We start from the raw sequence: 15938 nt of genomic DNA, 5'->3' as shown, positions 1-15938 counted from the left end.
TGGTCAGGACGTAAGTAAAGTTTGATAAAAAAAATTATTTTCATCAAGGATCGACCTCTAGATAATAAATATTTTTTCAAAATTATTTAATTGTTAACAAGCTTAATTTATTAAAAAAATAGAATTAAAAAAGTACATAGTAGTTTGCAATTGATAAAGAAGATTAAAATTTCATATTTTTTTAAAAGTGAAAGACAAAATGTTTCAATTAAACAATAAAAAAACTAAAATCATAAGTATTTTAAAAGTGAGGGACAAAATATCTCATTTAAAAAATAAAAAACTAAAATAATGAATTTAAAAAAAATAAGAGGACGAAAATTGTATTTTAGCCAAATATTAATTATGAATTTTATATTAATCTATTAAATTTTTTAGCTGTAAACATAATTTAACAATGTTTTATAATCAAGTAATTACTCTCAATAGATAAAATGATTAATCTTTTCCATATAAATTATAAATAAAAAAATAAAATAAATGAGAAAAAATGTTGAGACGGAAGAACTTAGAAATAAAGACAATTATTTATTAATAATTTCTATTTCAACAATTTAATATAACATATGTTATTCACTTTGACAATTAAATTCAAGTCTTAATAAAATAAGAGAAAAAGAAGAAGAAAAAAGATTAAAAATAAAATAGTGAAGATAATTTGAAATAAAAATTTTAATTTTAATTCTTTTAAAATTACTCTTACAATAATTTGATTACACATATATGCACACAAGCACATACATGCACTCACACATACACATATAAAAATTGTTCAAAGGCTTCAGTATTCCCACTACTTTCTAATTATAAAAGTGGAAAAGTACTACATTTACAATAAATTTTTATAATTCATTATTGTCAATCAATTTTTATTACATCATAAATTTTATCTCACAATTTTGTTCTCTACCCATCTTTTTCATTTGTTATAAAAGTATATTATAAGTTTTTGACATATAAGTAAAACTATTCCTTATAGTGTTACATTAATGTTAAAAATGGTACGGTTTTGGCTTGTGATTTAGAGAGTTTTTTAAAATAAAATTTATGATTTGAAATTTATAAATCGAAAAAATGAACATTGTAAAAAAAATATTTGATTAATAAAAATCAATTCAAATTAGTCAATTAAAATAACTTCTAAATATTTGCTTAAGTCATGTGTTTTCATGAAAACAAATAAAACATATGATTAGTTGTATTTCAAAGAGAAACAGAATATTATGCTTTCTTATTTGTAGATTGTCTTATACATATCATCCTACAAGAATAGGTTAAAGATTCATATTTTAAGAAATTTTTATTTAGGTTAAATTACTCATTTGCTCCCTATAATTTCACGATTCTTATTTTTTTGGTCCCTATTGTTTCAAAGTGATTTTTTTAGTCTCTATAATTTACATTTTAATTCTCTTTTACTTTCTATAGTTTTGAAAAGTGATTTTTTTAGTCCTTATAATTTATATTTTAATTTTCTTTTAGTCTCTATAGTTTGAAAGTGCTCTTTTTAGTCCATATACTTTAAATTTTAATTTTCTTTTAATATTTATCATCAAAATATGAGTAATATTATCAATTACAATTAATATTAGCAAGTAATTCGTAACTAATTTATTGTAAGACAATTTGTAATAAAAAAATAATTGATAATTTATAACCAATTTATAACTAATTATTTTTATATTTTTTTGTAGTAAGGACTAAAAGATAATTGAAATACAAATTATAGATACTAAAAATATCACTTTCAAATTCTACGGACTAAAAGAGAATTAAAATACAAACTATAAAGACTAAAAATAACACTTTTAAACTACAGGAACTAAAAGAAAATTAAAATGTAAACTATAGGAACTAAAAAAATCACTTTCAAATTATAGGAACTAAAAAGTTAAGAATCATGAAACTATAAGAACCAAATGAATAATTTAACATTTTATCTAAAAGGACTATCTAAAGCATACGCAAACATTTTAAAGAAATTTCACAAAAAAAAAATCTAATTTAGAAGAAACAAGTAAAAGAAAAATCTACCAATTATTGTACCTCAAATGTTGAAAAAAGAAAAGTTAAGCAATAGGGCAACAATTTAGTAAACACAACATGCTTGTGTTAGAAAAGAGAAAACCTACAAAAATCACTTACCCTTACCAAAATGCGAGATAAGTAGAAAGCTTTATGACTTCATATGTGACAAGTTAGTGAAAGATATTTATTATTGCACTAAATGCACCAACATCCATATTTTCATTGGTATAGAGAATCTTCAATGAATATTTTCTCATTTCCTATAAAAGTCTCTAGAAGAACAAATGAAGACAACAATTCTAAACGAACAATTTTTGCAATCTCTTTCTAATTAAGTGTCTTCTTTGTATGCAATAACTTTCTATGAGTTCTTGAGCTTATATCGTGTACATTCGCGTGATAGGACAATAGCCTTGTGAGTTTACCCTAAAGCATTTCTTTGTGAAATTGAAGAGAGCATGAAGATGCTTAATTTGTTAAGAAAGAATACTTATATAGTTGCTTGAAGAGAAAATTTATAAGGAAGCTTGAAGCAAAGAATACTTGTAGATAAATCAAAGAATACTTATTCTTTTTTACATCGTCTGGTTATATGTTTTTAACTAATTAACTTAAGAACTAAATTGTATATTGTCAACCAAGTGCTCTCAATAACTCAAGAGGGGTCAAATTGAGCTCTTTTAAAAACATAACTCAACATTAAATCATAAGAGATCCAATTATGAAGAATATATGAGAGAAAACTCAAACCCTTAACCCAAACAAACTAATGCATCTTAACATTCACTGCATGTCTTCATTTTGGTAAAATCGTTATTGATTTAAGAGTCAAAATACCTTTTGCAAATATCTAACCCCTATTTAGGATATGTCAACCATATTAGAGTGGAGAGTCATTGTTCATACACTTCGAATGTTGGTCAGCAAGAGAAGTATTTTCATCGAAGTTATTCCAGAGTTCAATCAAGTTAACCTTTCACACTTTAATCACAACAATAATTATGACACTACAAGAAAAATCACCTATGCCTACAGACACTTATACCTACATGTTTAATCTAGTGTAGGTAAAACCTAAAAAAAACTTTTACCTACAAATATTTATCATAGGTGAAATCCAAGACTTATATCTATAGTTGTTTGGTGCAGGAAAAACTCAATATAAAAAAAATTCAACCTATACAAATAGTGAGTGTATGTAAAATCTTAAAGACCTTACACCTATGTTATTTGGTGTAGGTAAAATTCCAAACAAAAAAAGTATACCTACAATCAATTAGTGTAAGTAAAATCATAAAAACTTTTACATACAAATGATGAGTGTAGATGAAATCTCAAAGAACTTATACCTATAACAACTTGGTGTAGGTAAAATTACTCTTCTTATATAAATAAAATTATTTTATATAAAAATTACTTGTAAATGATTTTTAATATATATTATTTTTATAATAAAAAATTACTTGTAGTAATTATTTTCTAATATTCAATACTAAATATTTTAATTACTTTTTACTTTTTTATGTCAATTACTTTTTACTTTGAAGCCTCTTAACCGTCACTACGAAAAATTACTTTGAAGACAAACAGAAACATTAAAAACGAGTGAGGAAAAGTGATATTTTGAAAGTTGTAGAAAGCAAGAATGAATGAACATACCTAATAAACAAAACAGAGTCTTCGGCCAAAGGCCTTTTTCCACTACAAATAGACTCAATCCAGTGGTATGCAAATGACGTTTTCATAATGAGATTTTATTCAGAAATTAGAGATAAAACCTATTGGGTGTGTTTGGACTCTGAAATGTACCACGATATATGTGGCAGAATGTCCAAACTGTGTCATGCAAATCCCTGGCAACGAGCTCTTGAACAGGAGGAATGGAGTTACGAGAGGAGGAAAAATCTTATCGATGGCATGGCGAAGGATGGAGAAACCACCGTGAGTGCTTGTATTGCTGGCGGTGAGTTGCTAGTGTTTCATAGCTCGTTGCTGGTGTCGATGATGTGTGAACGAAGATGATGTATGCCTTCAAAAATACTATTCAGTCCATTTTTAACTTCCCATAAGGTGTTTGTGAAAATGCTACAATGAGGAGGGAACTTCTGGTAACTCCATCAATAAGATATCTTCCTTTATTTTCAACTCTATTGTTAATTACAAGTTTAATTAGTGATTATTACCGACATGTATCTTTAATTTGTATCATAAAATTGAGAGATTGTAACATATGATTCTTTTTCTCTCCATGGATTAGGTGTTGATTCAACTTGGAGATATACTAAATTAAGGTGAAGATGAAATTGTTATCTTGTCCTTGCTGCAATCATTGGATAAACAGGCAAAAACTTCTACAATTGTTATCTTGTCGGTTATGGTAAGCACAACTTGATAATGCATTCGTCTACGTTGGTTCAAGTTATGGAGATTCATAGGTGGGGTAATGAACTGGAAAATTAATTTATAAATTTTCATTTTGTGAGATCATAACATGAAAGTGAATTATTTCCAAATTTTTGTCTCCCCAAGTACTAATTTTGAACTAGTATGGAGACTTTGACTTATTTCATTATTTTAATATGAAATAAAATCTGTAGATTACGTTGGGTTGATTGCTTATTAATTGTATTTAGATTTGAGAATTTATGACTCTTGAATGTACTTGTTTAAATATAGCTTAGAGAGCACAACTTTATTTATATAGTAAAACAACAAGGTTGAGAGTTTTGAAATATTACTATAAATATATACCCTTTTTGGTATAATAAAACCTTTTCTTTTTGTTTTCTATAATAATTAGTGCATGGTTAATCTTCTGCATACCTATATAAAAATTATGTGGCATCAAAATATCAGTATAGATGTGTGTATAATGTGTTTGTGTATATTTTTATGTTTTCAATTTTAACAAATTTTGATTTCTTGCCAAAAGCATTTTTTTTTATCTGTAACTACACAAGACATAAGACAGGAATGATATCTTAGTACCTACTATGAGGTATGCTTTCAGTGGATTTCTTCAAAATACAAAATGTTTGTGTAGCTTCTTTTTAGTTTCTTTGTTATATAAAAGATTGTCCATTTTTTGAAAAAAATAAGAAATTTATTTAGAGTTTTTGTATAATACAAAACTGTGGGTAGGTCATAATTGGAATCAAACTACAAGAATTAAAATGCGTTAGAACTTTAAATAAATAAAGATTTAAACTTATATAATGTGTTAATATTCTTGAACCTTCTTTTGTAAGCTTAAGTTTTGCATGTTCCTTTGTAGTTAATTTGATTAATTTTTGTAAATCGATGCCATAAATTGATGCTATTATGTTGTACTCTTCTATGCTTTATTAGTTTATTTTATGGCAGTCACCTACCATTAGCTAATAAACCAACATTATAGGTCACTTCAAGCTCTGTCAGACTGGTTAGCTCCACAACAAGAGAACTTTGGAATGAATGGCATGCACCATCAGGCTATTCAATAAATGTAGCTACGGTAAACACTACCCAGGTGTGATTTGGATGCTTTACAAAACCATTATCTTAAAAAATTATAGGCGATATTTTTTTAATGGTTTTTTAATTGCAATGGGTTCCCACGCCAATGTGGCTTATTTGAACATAAATCCCATTGGTGAAAACCCCAATCACAGTAATCTAGCAGCAGTTGGAATGTGGACAAACATAAGTGTTAGAATTTTTTCTCTTCCTGATCTGAGTGTCATCACAAAGGAACAATTAGGAGGGTAGATCATGCCTTGTTTTGTTCTTTGTGCATTTGAAGGGGTAGGTTTTCCTTGAGTTATTTTTTGTAGCTGCTTTTATATTTTTTTTTATTCTGGCATTTTGCTTTCTTGCTTTATTTCTTGTAAGTTCTATTTTTGAAGTAGAGATTTTGGATTTTCACATTTGTGACAGTTGTGAGGAATATACAAGATCAGCAACATTAATATCTTTTTACTCTTATGCTCATATTTAATTGAGGCATTGCTTAACTTTAAATGTCACAAGTTTAATGGTAGTTTCCTTCTTAAAAATATCTTATTAAAGTGTGTTGCTTTTTTCATTTTATTCTCCAGATATCGTACTTGCTGTGTGCCCTCGATGATTGTCATCTCTTAAACTTTATGTGGAATACAAGTACCGGTGAATTATCAGATAGGAAAAAGATATCTCTTGGGACACAACCTATTACACTACGGGCTTTCTCCTCCAAAAATACTACTCATGTATTTGCTGCATCTGATCGGCCAACTGTAATTTATAGTAGTAAAAAAAAATTACTTTATAGTAATGTGAATCTGAAGGAAGTGACTCATGTGTCTTTTCAATTCCGCTGCTTTTCTAGACAGTATCTTAGTCTTTGTTAGTTTGACTTACTAGAGTTGTTTACATATCCCCTTATGTTGTTCTTGGATCTTGTACAATTTAATGTAAAATCCTTTACTGGTGATGATACTCATCTACTGTTAATAACTAAAACAGTTTGCCAATTGCAAAAGAAGGTGAGCTTACTATTGGCACTATTGATGATATACAAAAACTTCATATTCGCTCTATTCTGCTAGGGGAGCATGCACGACGTATCTGCCACCAGGAGCCATCTAGGACTTTTGCTATTTGTATTTTGAAATACAATCCAGCTAGTGGTGAAGACTTTGAAATGCACTTTGTCCGCTTGTTGGATGACCAGACTTTTAAGTTCATACCAACTTATTCTCTTGACACTTGGGAGTATGGTTGCTTCATGATTAGCTGCTCCTTCTCATATGACAATAATGCGTATTAATGTGTTGGAACTGCATAGGTACTACCAAAGGAAAATGAACCAACCAAAATAGGTTGAGAAATTTATATTTTTTTAGCATTGTTCTAGTCAAAGCTTCTGATATCCTACTTCCTTTGGCCATTTTGAAACATTTAGGGAAGAATTCTTGTTTTTGTTGTTGAAGATGGAAAACTGCATCTAATTGCTGAGAAAGAGACAAAATGAGTTGTTTATTGCTTGAATGCATTTAATGGTAAATTGCCTGCTGCTGTTAATCAAAAAAATTCAGATTATGGCTATTTCGATTTTATAATTAATTAATTTACATTGATGACCATGAATGGGGAGTTGGGATCCATGAATATGTCGTTTTGATCAAACATTCTTGAATTTTCTTCTCAACAAGCAGAGGTGCCATTTATGAAGTATAAATTGCTTTTGATAAGTTTAATAAGGAGTACTTGTACTACACAACATGACAACAATAACATGTTTGGTTTGACTTTGAGTATACAGGTGATGGCATATATGATGGTGGCTGCAGTGGCGGCTGTATTGCAATCTGGTGTGCTTGGAAGGACAAGGCAAGCAAAACTTCAGTGGATGAAGGTGTGCAAAATGTATGGGAAATTCTGCAACCAAATGGGAGAAGGGATAACAAGTGATTTTGTGGTTAGCCTTAGTGTTGTGGTCATCTCATATAGAGAGAGAGGAGTTTAACTAGTCCATGTTTGTCAATTTTCAATATTTGTTCCAATGTTTCAAAACTACTAGAACTTTTTTTTAAAATAAGGCAATTACTTTAATGCATAGATTAGTTCTTGAACTTATAAAATACTTAGACAATTAACTTAGATACAATTGATATTCATTTTATCTAGATAACTGAATAATAATATCAATAATAATTTGGAAAAAATAAAGCATTTCAATAAATAACGAGTAATGTGAGTTTTTTATTATGTGACTTTTATCTACGATTAATGCCTATAAGTATAAGTAAATGATTTGTATATACAGTCTTTCAATGGTAGACATAGACTAATGAATTTTACCTACAGTTGAAGGTTGTAGGTACAAATTAATGTTTTTACCTACAATTAGAGGTTGTAGATATAAGTTAATGACTTTTACCTATACAAAATTGTAGAAATCATATATAGTGATAATCAAATGTAATTGTAGGTGAAAATAAATCGGTAGGTAAAACCTCTACTGACAGATTATAATCTGTCACTATACACCCCCTCAATGTTGACGGATAAAATATCCGTAAAACAAAGTCTTTATTACATTTACCTATACAATTTTAACATCTAGTGATGATTTTTGTCCATAGGTATATATAATTTTTCTTGTAATGTGAGTGACAATAGTGGATCCTCATGTGAACGAAGGAGTACACTTACACCCCTTGCTTTTAAAAAATTACATATAAATACCTTAAATATATATATTTTGTCCCTCTTAATTTTATATATTTGAGTCCCATGTCCTTAATTTTTTTTTACTTCCTTTATGATAATAATTATTAATTTTATTTTTTAAATAAATTATCTCTCTAACTTAGGGTCTTAAATCTACCATTAAATTGAATAAGACTCATTAAATAAATAAAAAAAAAGGCTTACGGAAACTTTGTGATTTGTTGTAATAAAAGGTATATTCAAAAAATGTCATAAAAAACCCATTACTACCATTTCTCAACCATATATATAACTTGATTTCCCGTAAGAATTGATATAGAGGTAACTTGATTGAACTTGTTACATTGCATGTCGTATGCTAGAGATGTTACGTTTCTTGATTTTGACTGGTACTTGTTGAGAACAATCTTACAAGCAAAGGAGGTATTGAAAGTCGTACATCTTGACCCTCTTTCTCTCTATTTCAGCATATCTTGGATTGAAGTGGAAGTTTAACTTGGGCACATGAAGGAAGCATCACATCTTCACAGTTTTCGCACATAATTGATAACAAAAGTATAAAATAAAATAGTTGATGTGACGAAGGTAAAATTAAAAATAACACTATATTGTAGTCTGTAGAAAATATTGTAAGAAATATTGCGTTAATAATATAATTCGTAATTAAATGGCAGATTCACAATCCGCAGTATTTTCACTTTAATTCTTTGGCTTTTTGGGTTATGGCTAATATAGAAGAAAATTTATTTTCCTTTTGTTTTAAATCGTCTGATTGCAGAGTGATCTGTAACAAAGAGAACTTACGCGTTTCCATCAAAGCTTAGTCAGACACTAAAAAAAGTCAAATATTAATGAAAAATATAATATTAGGTATTACAATTTCTTATATTAATATAATTTCTTTTTAAGAAAAATTAAACGATTAGCATAGACATTTTGAGTATACAATAACAGCATGATATAATACGAGCTTTCATTAGAATATAGGTTTTAATATATTTTTAATTTCTAAAAATTTGCATCATTCTCGTTTTGATCCTTTAAAAATTTCTTGTTTTTTTGTTATATTCTTATTATTATTTTTATTTTAGTCCTTGTCGCAATACTCAACTTATATTTCATTTGTTATAAAATTGTAATCTTTTAATATAGATTTTAATTTATCCGTAATATAATATTTTTATTTTAGTTATTGTCATATTTAGGAAATATCAGACCTACTTTATAACTTATGGTAATCACGTCATTATTTAATATTTATCAAGAAATCCTAACATCAATGGTTAAAAAAAAGTTGAATAGAGGCATAGACAAATATGAAAAAAATTGGAAGACTAAAAAAACACATTTTATAAAAATTAAAAAAATATTTAAACCTTAATATATATTAATTAATTTTTTATACATACCAACAAAAATATCTATTAGTATAATACATCATGATAGGTGATAAAAAAAAATAATACATCATAATAATATTATACATTCACAATGTGAAAATTAATAGTTTAATTTCTCTAGATAAAAATTATACCAACGTCGTGGGGATAAATCAAATACATTAGCATTACCATGACCTTTTTTTTATTGTTACTACAGTTCATGCTTGGTAAATTTTAATTTTTACAGACTTTTCTTATTTTTAATAATGAAATTTTATTTACAAACTGTTTTAAATATAAAATAAGATAATCCAAATACACGTATATATAATTTGATATTCAGATTTCAGAATGCAAGTTTCCCAAAAGTCATATAGCGGAAGACGCGAAACTTCGCTCCCTTAAATTTATGAGCGTCCTTATTGGTTGCGAAACGTTGTCCTAATCAAATTAGCTTATCTGTTAATAATGCTTTCTTCACTGAAAAGATAAAATTAAAGGTACAGTGTTTGTTTAAGTTTCGGTACTTGTAGTTGTAGGCAACAAACTATAATACTTTCCATCTAATGCTTTCAAATTTAAGGCCCCATATCCATCCTCTTACGCTATTAGATGCTTTAGCTAACTATTAATTACTTTTCAAAAGTAAATGCAACAATCAAATTAATCTATGAATAAAGTTTTATTATAAATATAGCACTGTACAACTGTTTCAGAATGTCACTTGTTCATGTAAAAGAGAAACTCTTTGTTTGAAAATTGAGACGTTGTTGAAATTTAATTAACCTTTTATTATATAAGAATAAGGCTTATTTACTATCTCAACCATAATTTTGCTGATTGATAATAAAAAAAAAACCTATCTCAAGCATAATATATCCAAGTATCAAGTTTCAATTTGTGTGAATGTGCGACTATATATTGTTTCGGTATATCAAGATAGACTCACAATAATTTAAAATTGAAATTAGGAATAGTTTATAAATACCATCATTCCTTAATTCATTGAGATGTTTTTTAAAGATAAAATCAAAAGTTCCATATTTTTAACGAAGGATATTGGCATTTTTGTAAACTCTGATGATAACACCATGAACAGAAAGACAATGGATGTAGCTCGATTAATGGTGCGCACAGTCAAAAAAGAGACAATTCATATGATCCGCAAAGTGTGTATCAATGGCGTCTCCTTTTCCATTAAGATGGTGGAGGATTGGTTTGGTCCAATACAATGGAGTAGTTTACAGGATCAAAGTAAGCGCGAGTTATATAATGATGAAAATCCTTCTAGTGACGATGAAGTGTGGCCGGAGAGTTCGCCGGAAGATGATTTGGTGGAGGAGGATGATGAAGCTGGCAGTTATGGAAATAATTCAGCATTAAATGAGGCATTAATTGGAATATCAATTTCAAATTCAAATGAAGGCAATAATGAGTTGGTAAGTAAAAGTGGTAATCAGGAATTAGGGGAGGATTACGTGGAGGAGACAAAAGACCACTCAAAGGATAATTTATTGTGTTGGAACTCTGCTGGAGATTTTATGAAACAATTAGAGAGTCAACAAGTGGGGGAATATTCAGCAAATTCGCATGTGAGTGCAACACGTGGATTAGGGGGGTGTAAAGAGAGTTTTTGTGAAGAAAGCCCAGGAAATTCATTAAGTTCGTTTGGCCCAATTGTATCTCAGAATCATTTGGGTCCAGTTTTTAATAATAACTCAAGCCCATTAGTGGAAAGGCTCTCTTCAATCCAAAGAAACAATCTCTCTTCATAGATCCCACGCGTGAAACAGAGAAAACTTTCCAAACGTGGCTTTCTCTCAAAACCGGGTCGGGCATCACGTTCCAACAGGGTCATTCACGATTTAAAATCAATTTCTCAGCAATCCTCCATGAACGAAGCTCCTGTAAAGTCGCGCACAGCAACATAGCAAGCCTCAACGTATTTCTCTGGTGGCTCGGTCTTGTGCGGTGGGTCGTTGTCAAGCGCTGATATGCGTTTATGTAACAACAAGTTCTGGGTTTTACAGAGCAAATCAGTGGCGCAGAGGGTTTGGGAAGAGGCACGTCACATAGGGGTGGAAGGCACGGAGAAGGACGAGGTGTACATTCAGCAGATTAATTTATGTGAGAGCAGAGATGCAGTTGCAAAGTAGCAAAGGGTGAACAACAATGGTGTCTCATGAATATTATGTCTTTGAACATGAGAGGGTTGGGAGACAATTCAAAGAGAAGGAGGTTGGCCAAAATCATCAATTCAGGTAATTTTGATCTTGTTTGTCTCCAAGAAACTAAGAGAGAATTTATTGAAGATTATGTTGTTGAAAATATGTGGGGTAACCAGTTAATTGATTGGATAGCTTTGCCTTCGTTTGGTTTGTCGGGTGGTTTGTTAATGATGTGGAAAAAGGGATTATGGGTGGTTAAGTCTAATTTTTCTGGTCATGGCTTCATAGGTGTTTGTGTTGAGTTTAAGTCGAAATTATTCTTCTTCGTTAATGTTTATGCTCCATGTAATACTGCTGGTAGAAGATTATTGTGGGAGACTTTATATAATCTCAAATATGGTAGCTCTGCGGGAGAGTGGTGTCTGGTGGGGGATTTCAATGCGGTATCTAATAGGGAGGAAAGGACGGGCAGAAGCGAAAATTGGGGGTATATTGATATGGTGGATTTTAATGCTTTTGTGAATGAAATGAATCTTATTGATCCTCCTTTGCATGGGAATAAATTTACTTATTTCTGCTCTGATGGTATTGCTGCTAGTAGACTGGACAGGTTTCTTGTTTCGGATGGCATCATGAATCTATGGCAAGTAAAGGGGCAGAGGGTTGGTAAACGAGACATTTCTGATCATTGCCCCATATGGTTGGAATGTTCTAATCTTAATTGGGGTCCTAAGCCTTTTCGTTTTAATAACTGTTGGCTTGAACATGATGGTTTCAAGTCTTTTATTGTTGAGGAGTGGAAGAAGATTCAGATTACTGGAAGAAAGGCATATGTCATAAAGGAGAAGCTGAAAATTATTAGAGAGAGTTTGAAAAAGTGGAATAAGGAGGTGTTTGGGTGGCTAGACCTTAATATAGAAAATATAGTGGCTGATATGAATGAGTTGGACAGAGGCATAGAGGAGGGGTGTAATCTTAATGTGGTGGTGAAGAAGAAAGAAGCAAATGCATTATTTTGGCAACAACTAATGATGAAGGAGAGCTTGTTGAAACAGAAATCTAGGTTGCGTTGGATTAAAGAAGGAGATTCTAACACAAAATTCTTTCATTCTTGTCTTCAAGATAGGAGGAGAAAGAATCAAATTTTATCCTTACAAGTGGAGGGGCGTTGTGTGGACCAGGTTGGGGAAGTGAAGATGGAAGTGCGTCGATTTTTTGAGGAAGGATTCAAGGAAACTTCTTTTTCTAGACCGGTGTAGGGGGGGGATAGAGTTTCAGACTTTGGGGTCGGAAGAAAATTCTTTCTTAGAGGCACCATTTTCAGAGGAGGAGATAAAGGATGTAGTGTGGAGTTGTGATGGTAATAAATGCCCTGGTCCGGATGGTTTCAACTTGCGCTTTATAAAAGAATGTTGGGAGTTGGTCAAGGATGATATTGTTGAATTTTTACAAGAATTTCATATCACAGGTGTGCTTCCTAAAGCTATTACGGCTTCCTTCTTGGCTTTGATTCCAAAGGTCAATAACCCCCAGAATCTAAAGGAATATAGGCCCATTTGTCTGATTGGGTGCCTATATAAAATTCTCTCCAAGGTGTTGGCGTCTAGATTAAAGAAGGTAATAGCTAAACTTATATCTCCTTGTCAGTCAGCTTTCATTTCAGGAAGACAAATTTTAGATGGTGTCTTGATGATTAATGAGGTAGTTGATCTTGCCAAACGTAGAAAGGATGAATGTTTGTTGTTTAAGGTAGACTTTGAGAAGGCATATGACTCGGTTTCCTGGAGTTTTTTGACTTACATGTTGAACATAATGGGTTTTGATAAGAGATGGATTGGGTGGATACAGGCGTGTGTTTTTTCTAGCTCTATGTCAGTCTTGGTTAATGGGAGCCCCACGGATGAATTCACAGCTCATAAAGGTTTAAGACAAGGAGATCCACTATCTCCATTTTTATTTCTCATTGTGGCACAGGGACTTTCTGGTTTGGTACAAAAGGCAATTCAGGTTGGAAATTTTGATGGTTATCAGGTGGCAGATGGTTTGAACTTGTCTCTATTACAATTTGCTGATGACACAATTTTATTGGGTAAGGGGTCTTGGAAGAATTTGTGGAGCATCAAAAATATTTTCAGAAGCTTTGAGTTAGTATCTGGTCTTCGGGTCAATTTCCACAAAAGTAAGTTGATTGGTTTGAATATCAATGAAGGGTTTCTAGAGTCAGCATCAATCTTTCTCTCTTGTTGTATGACTTTAATACCTTTTAAGTTCTTGGGTGTTCCGGTTGGTGCCAACCTGCGGCGAAGATCGACTTGGAAACCAGTGGTGGATTCTATGAGGGCTAAATTGTCTTGTTGGAGGGGACGTAATCTATCCATCGGAGGAAAGGTAACACTTATTAATTCGGTTCTCTCGAGTTTACCTCTATATCTTTTCTCCTTTTTCAAAGCTCCTAAAGTGGTTATTAAGGAACTAACACAAATTCAAAGAGATTTTTTGTGGGGATCACATGAGGAGGAAAGGAAGATTTGTTGGGTGTCATGGGAAGACATTTGCAAACCGAAGAAAGAGGGAGGGTTGGGTGTGAAGAATTTAGAGGTTTTCAACATATCTTTGCTTGCTAAATGGAAGTGGAGGTGTATTCATGATCATAATGCACTTTGGAGGGATTTGCTAGCTTTTAGATATGGTAATTTAATAGCAAAGCAAACTTGTAGTCTTAATCGATCATGGGGCACAAAAGATTCAATATGGTGGCGGGATTTGATGTTGTTGGAGAAAGATTTGTCACAAAACCAGAATTTTTTTCAAAGAGCAGTGAGTTGTGATGTAGGAGATGGACAATCAATTCTATTTTGGTATAATAAATGGTTAGGGTCCGAGCCGTTGAAGGATGCTTTTCCGGAGCTGTTTGCAATTTCATCTCAGCAGTTGGTGTCTGTAGGAAACGCAGGTTCATGGAGGAGAGACCAATGGACGTGGGGCTTGACTTGGAAGAGACAGTTAAATCCGAATGAGGAAGAGTCACTTCACTCTTTGGAGACCATTCTGGTTGATGTGCATCTAGTGGCAGAATCTCATGACAGGTGGAAGTGGTCCTTACACAACTCCAAATTATTCACTGTAAGTTCTTGTTATTCGTTTGCCATGTCTTTGGTAAATCAAACACAAATGAATAGCGATATACTGGATATACTATCTATAGTTTGGAAAGTTCCTGTGCCATCCAGAGTAGCTTTGTTTTGTTGGCGGTTACTATTGGATCGATTGCCAACCAAGGATAATTTAATTAGAAGGAATGTGGTCATTAATAATAGTAGGTGCTCTCTATGTGATTCTTGTGATGAAAATGTTGTACACTTATTCTTTCACTGTGATTTTTCTAAATGTATTTGGAAAGAAATTTTGAGCTGGATTGGGATTGTCGATGTTATAGCAGTGGGGGGAGTTCAACATTTTTGGGAATATGATAGGCTCCTCAAATACAACACTAGCAGAAACAAGGTGCCCTTTATGTTTTGGTTGGCTACTTTGTGGATCATTTGGCAGGTGCGCAATAATAGCATCTTCAAGGAGGAGGAAAAAGACATCCCCAAGACTATCAATCAAATTAAGCACATATGTTGGGCCTGGTTCATGGGAAAGGTAGGAGGGGTAGGTGGATCGAATATTTCAGATTGGTGGAATTCACGTTTTCTATGTAGTAAAGTTTGAAACTTCTCATATGAGACATTCTTGTAATGGGTTGGAGTACTCCTAGTGCTCCCTTCATTATAATATAAATTCATATTTCTTATCAAAAAAAAAAAAAAAAAAGTTCCATACTAATATCAAAACGAACGATATCTCATATATGATGAGTTAATGACCCTAGCAATGTAATAGACTTTTTTTTAGGAGAACGATGTAATTACTAGACTTGAAGTCAAAATTTGGCTTAAAAAATAGCATAAGCCACACACAAGGAACAACAGGCCTTCTAGTCCTTTAACCTCGACTTGGGACTAATACTATCCTAGTATACCAATATATTCTAACGTTGTTTAAGAATCAAGAATAAAGGTTATTTATAAACATCTTTCTCCTTAGAAAACAACATGGAATTAAAATTATGGTTGAGATATTAAATAAGACTTAAATCAACTGTAAAACAAATAATACTTCAAAT

At 31.3% G+C, this 15938-nt stretch overlaps 1 long non-coding RNA gene across 2 annotated transcripts; it reads left to right on the top strand.

The window, feature by feature from the left end:
* Positions 1 to 3649: 3649 nt before the first annotated feature.
* LOC114375441 lies at positions 3650 to 7605 on the top strand. 2 transcript variants are annotated; one of them, XR_003658766.1, is made up of 4 exons: positions 3650 to 4136; positions 4286 to 4405; positions 5426 to 5811; positions 6105 to 7605. It is a non-coding gene; the product is annotated as an uncharacterized LOC114375441 (long non-coding RNA). The 2 variants fall into 2 exon arrangements; XR_003658765.1 differs by having other exon boundaries at positions 3653 to 4136; positions 5426 to 5536.
* Positions 7606 to 15938: the final 8333 nt, after the last annotated feature.

This window comes from Glycine soja, chromosome 11, assembly GCF_004193775.1.
Source record: "Glycine soja cultivar W05 chromosome 11, ASM419377v2, whole genome shotgun sequence".
Lineage (NCBI taxonomy): Eukaryota > Viridiplantae > Streptophyta > Magnoliopsida > Fabales > Fabaceae > Glycine > Glycine soja.
The sequence above is the reverse complement of the archived record's forward strand: the minus strand, read 5'-3'. Positions and strand labels throughout refer to the sequence as shown.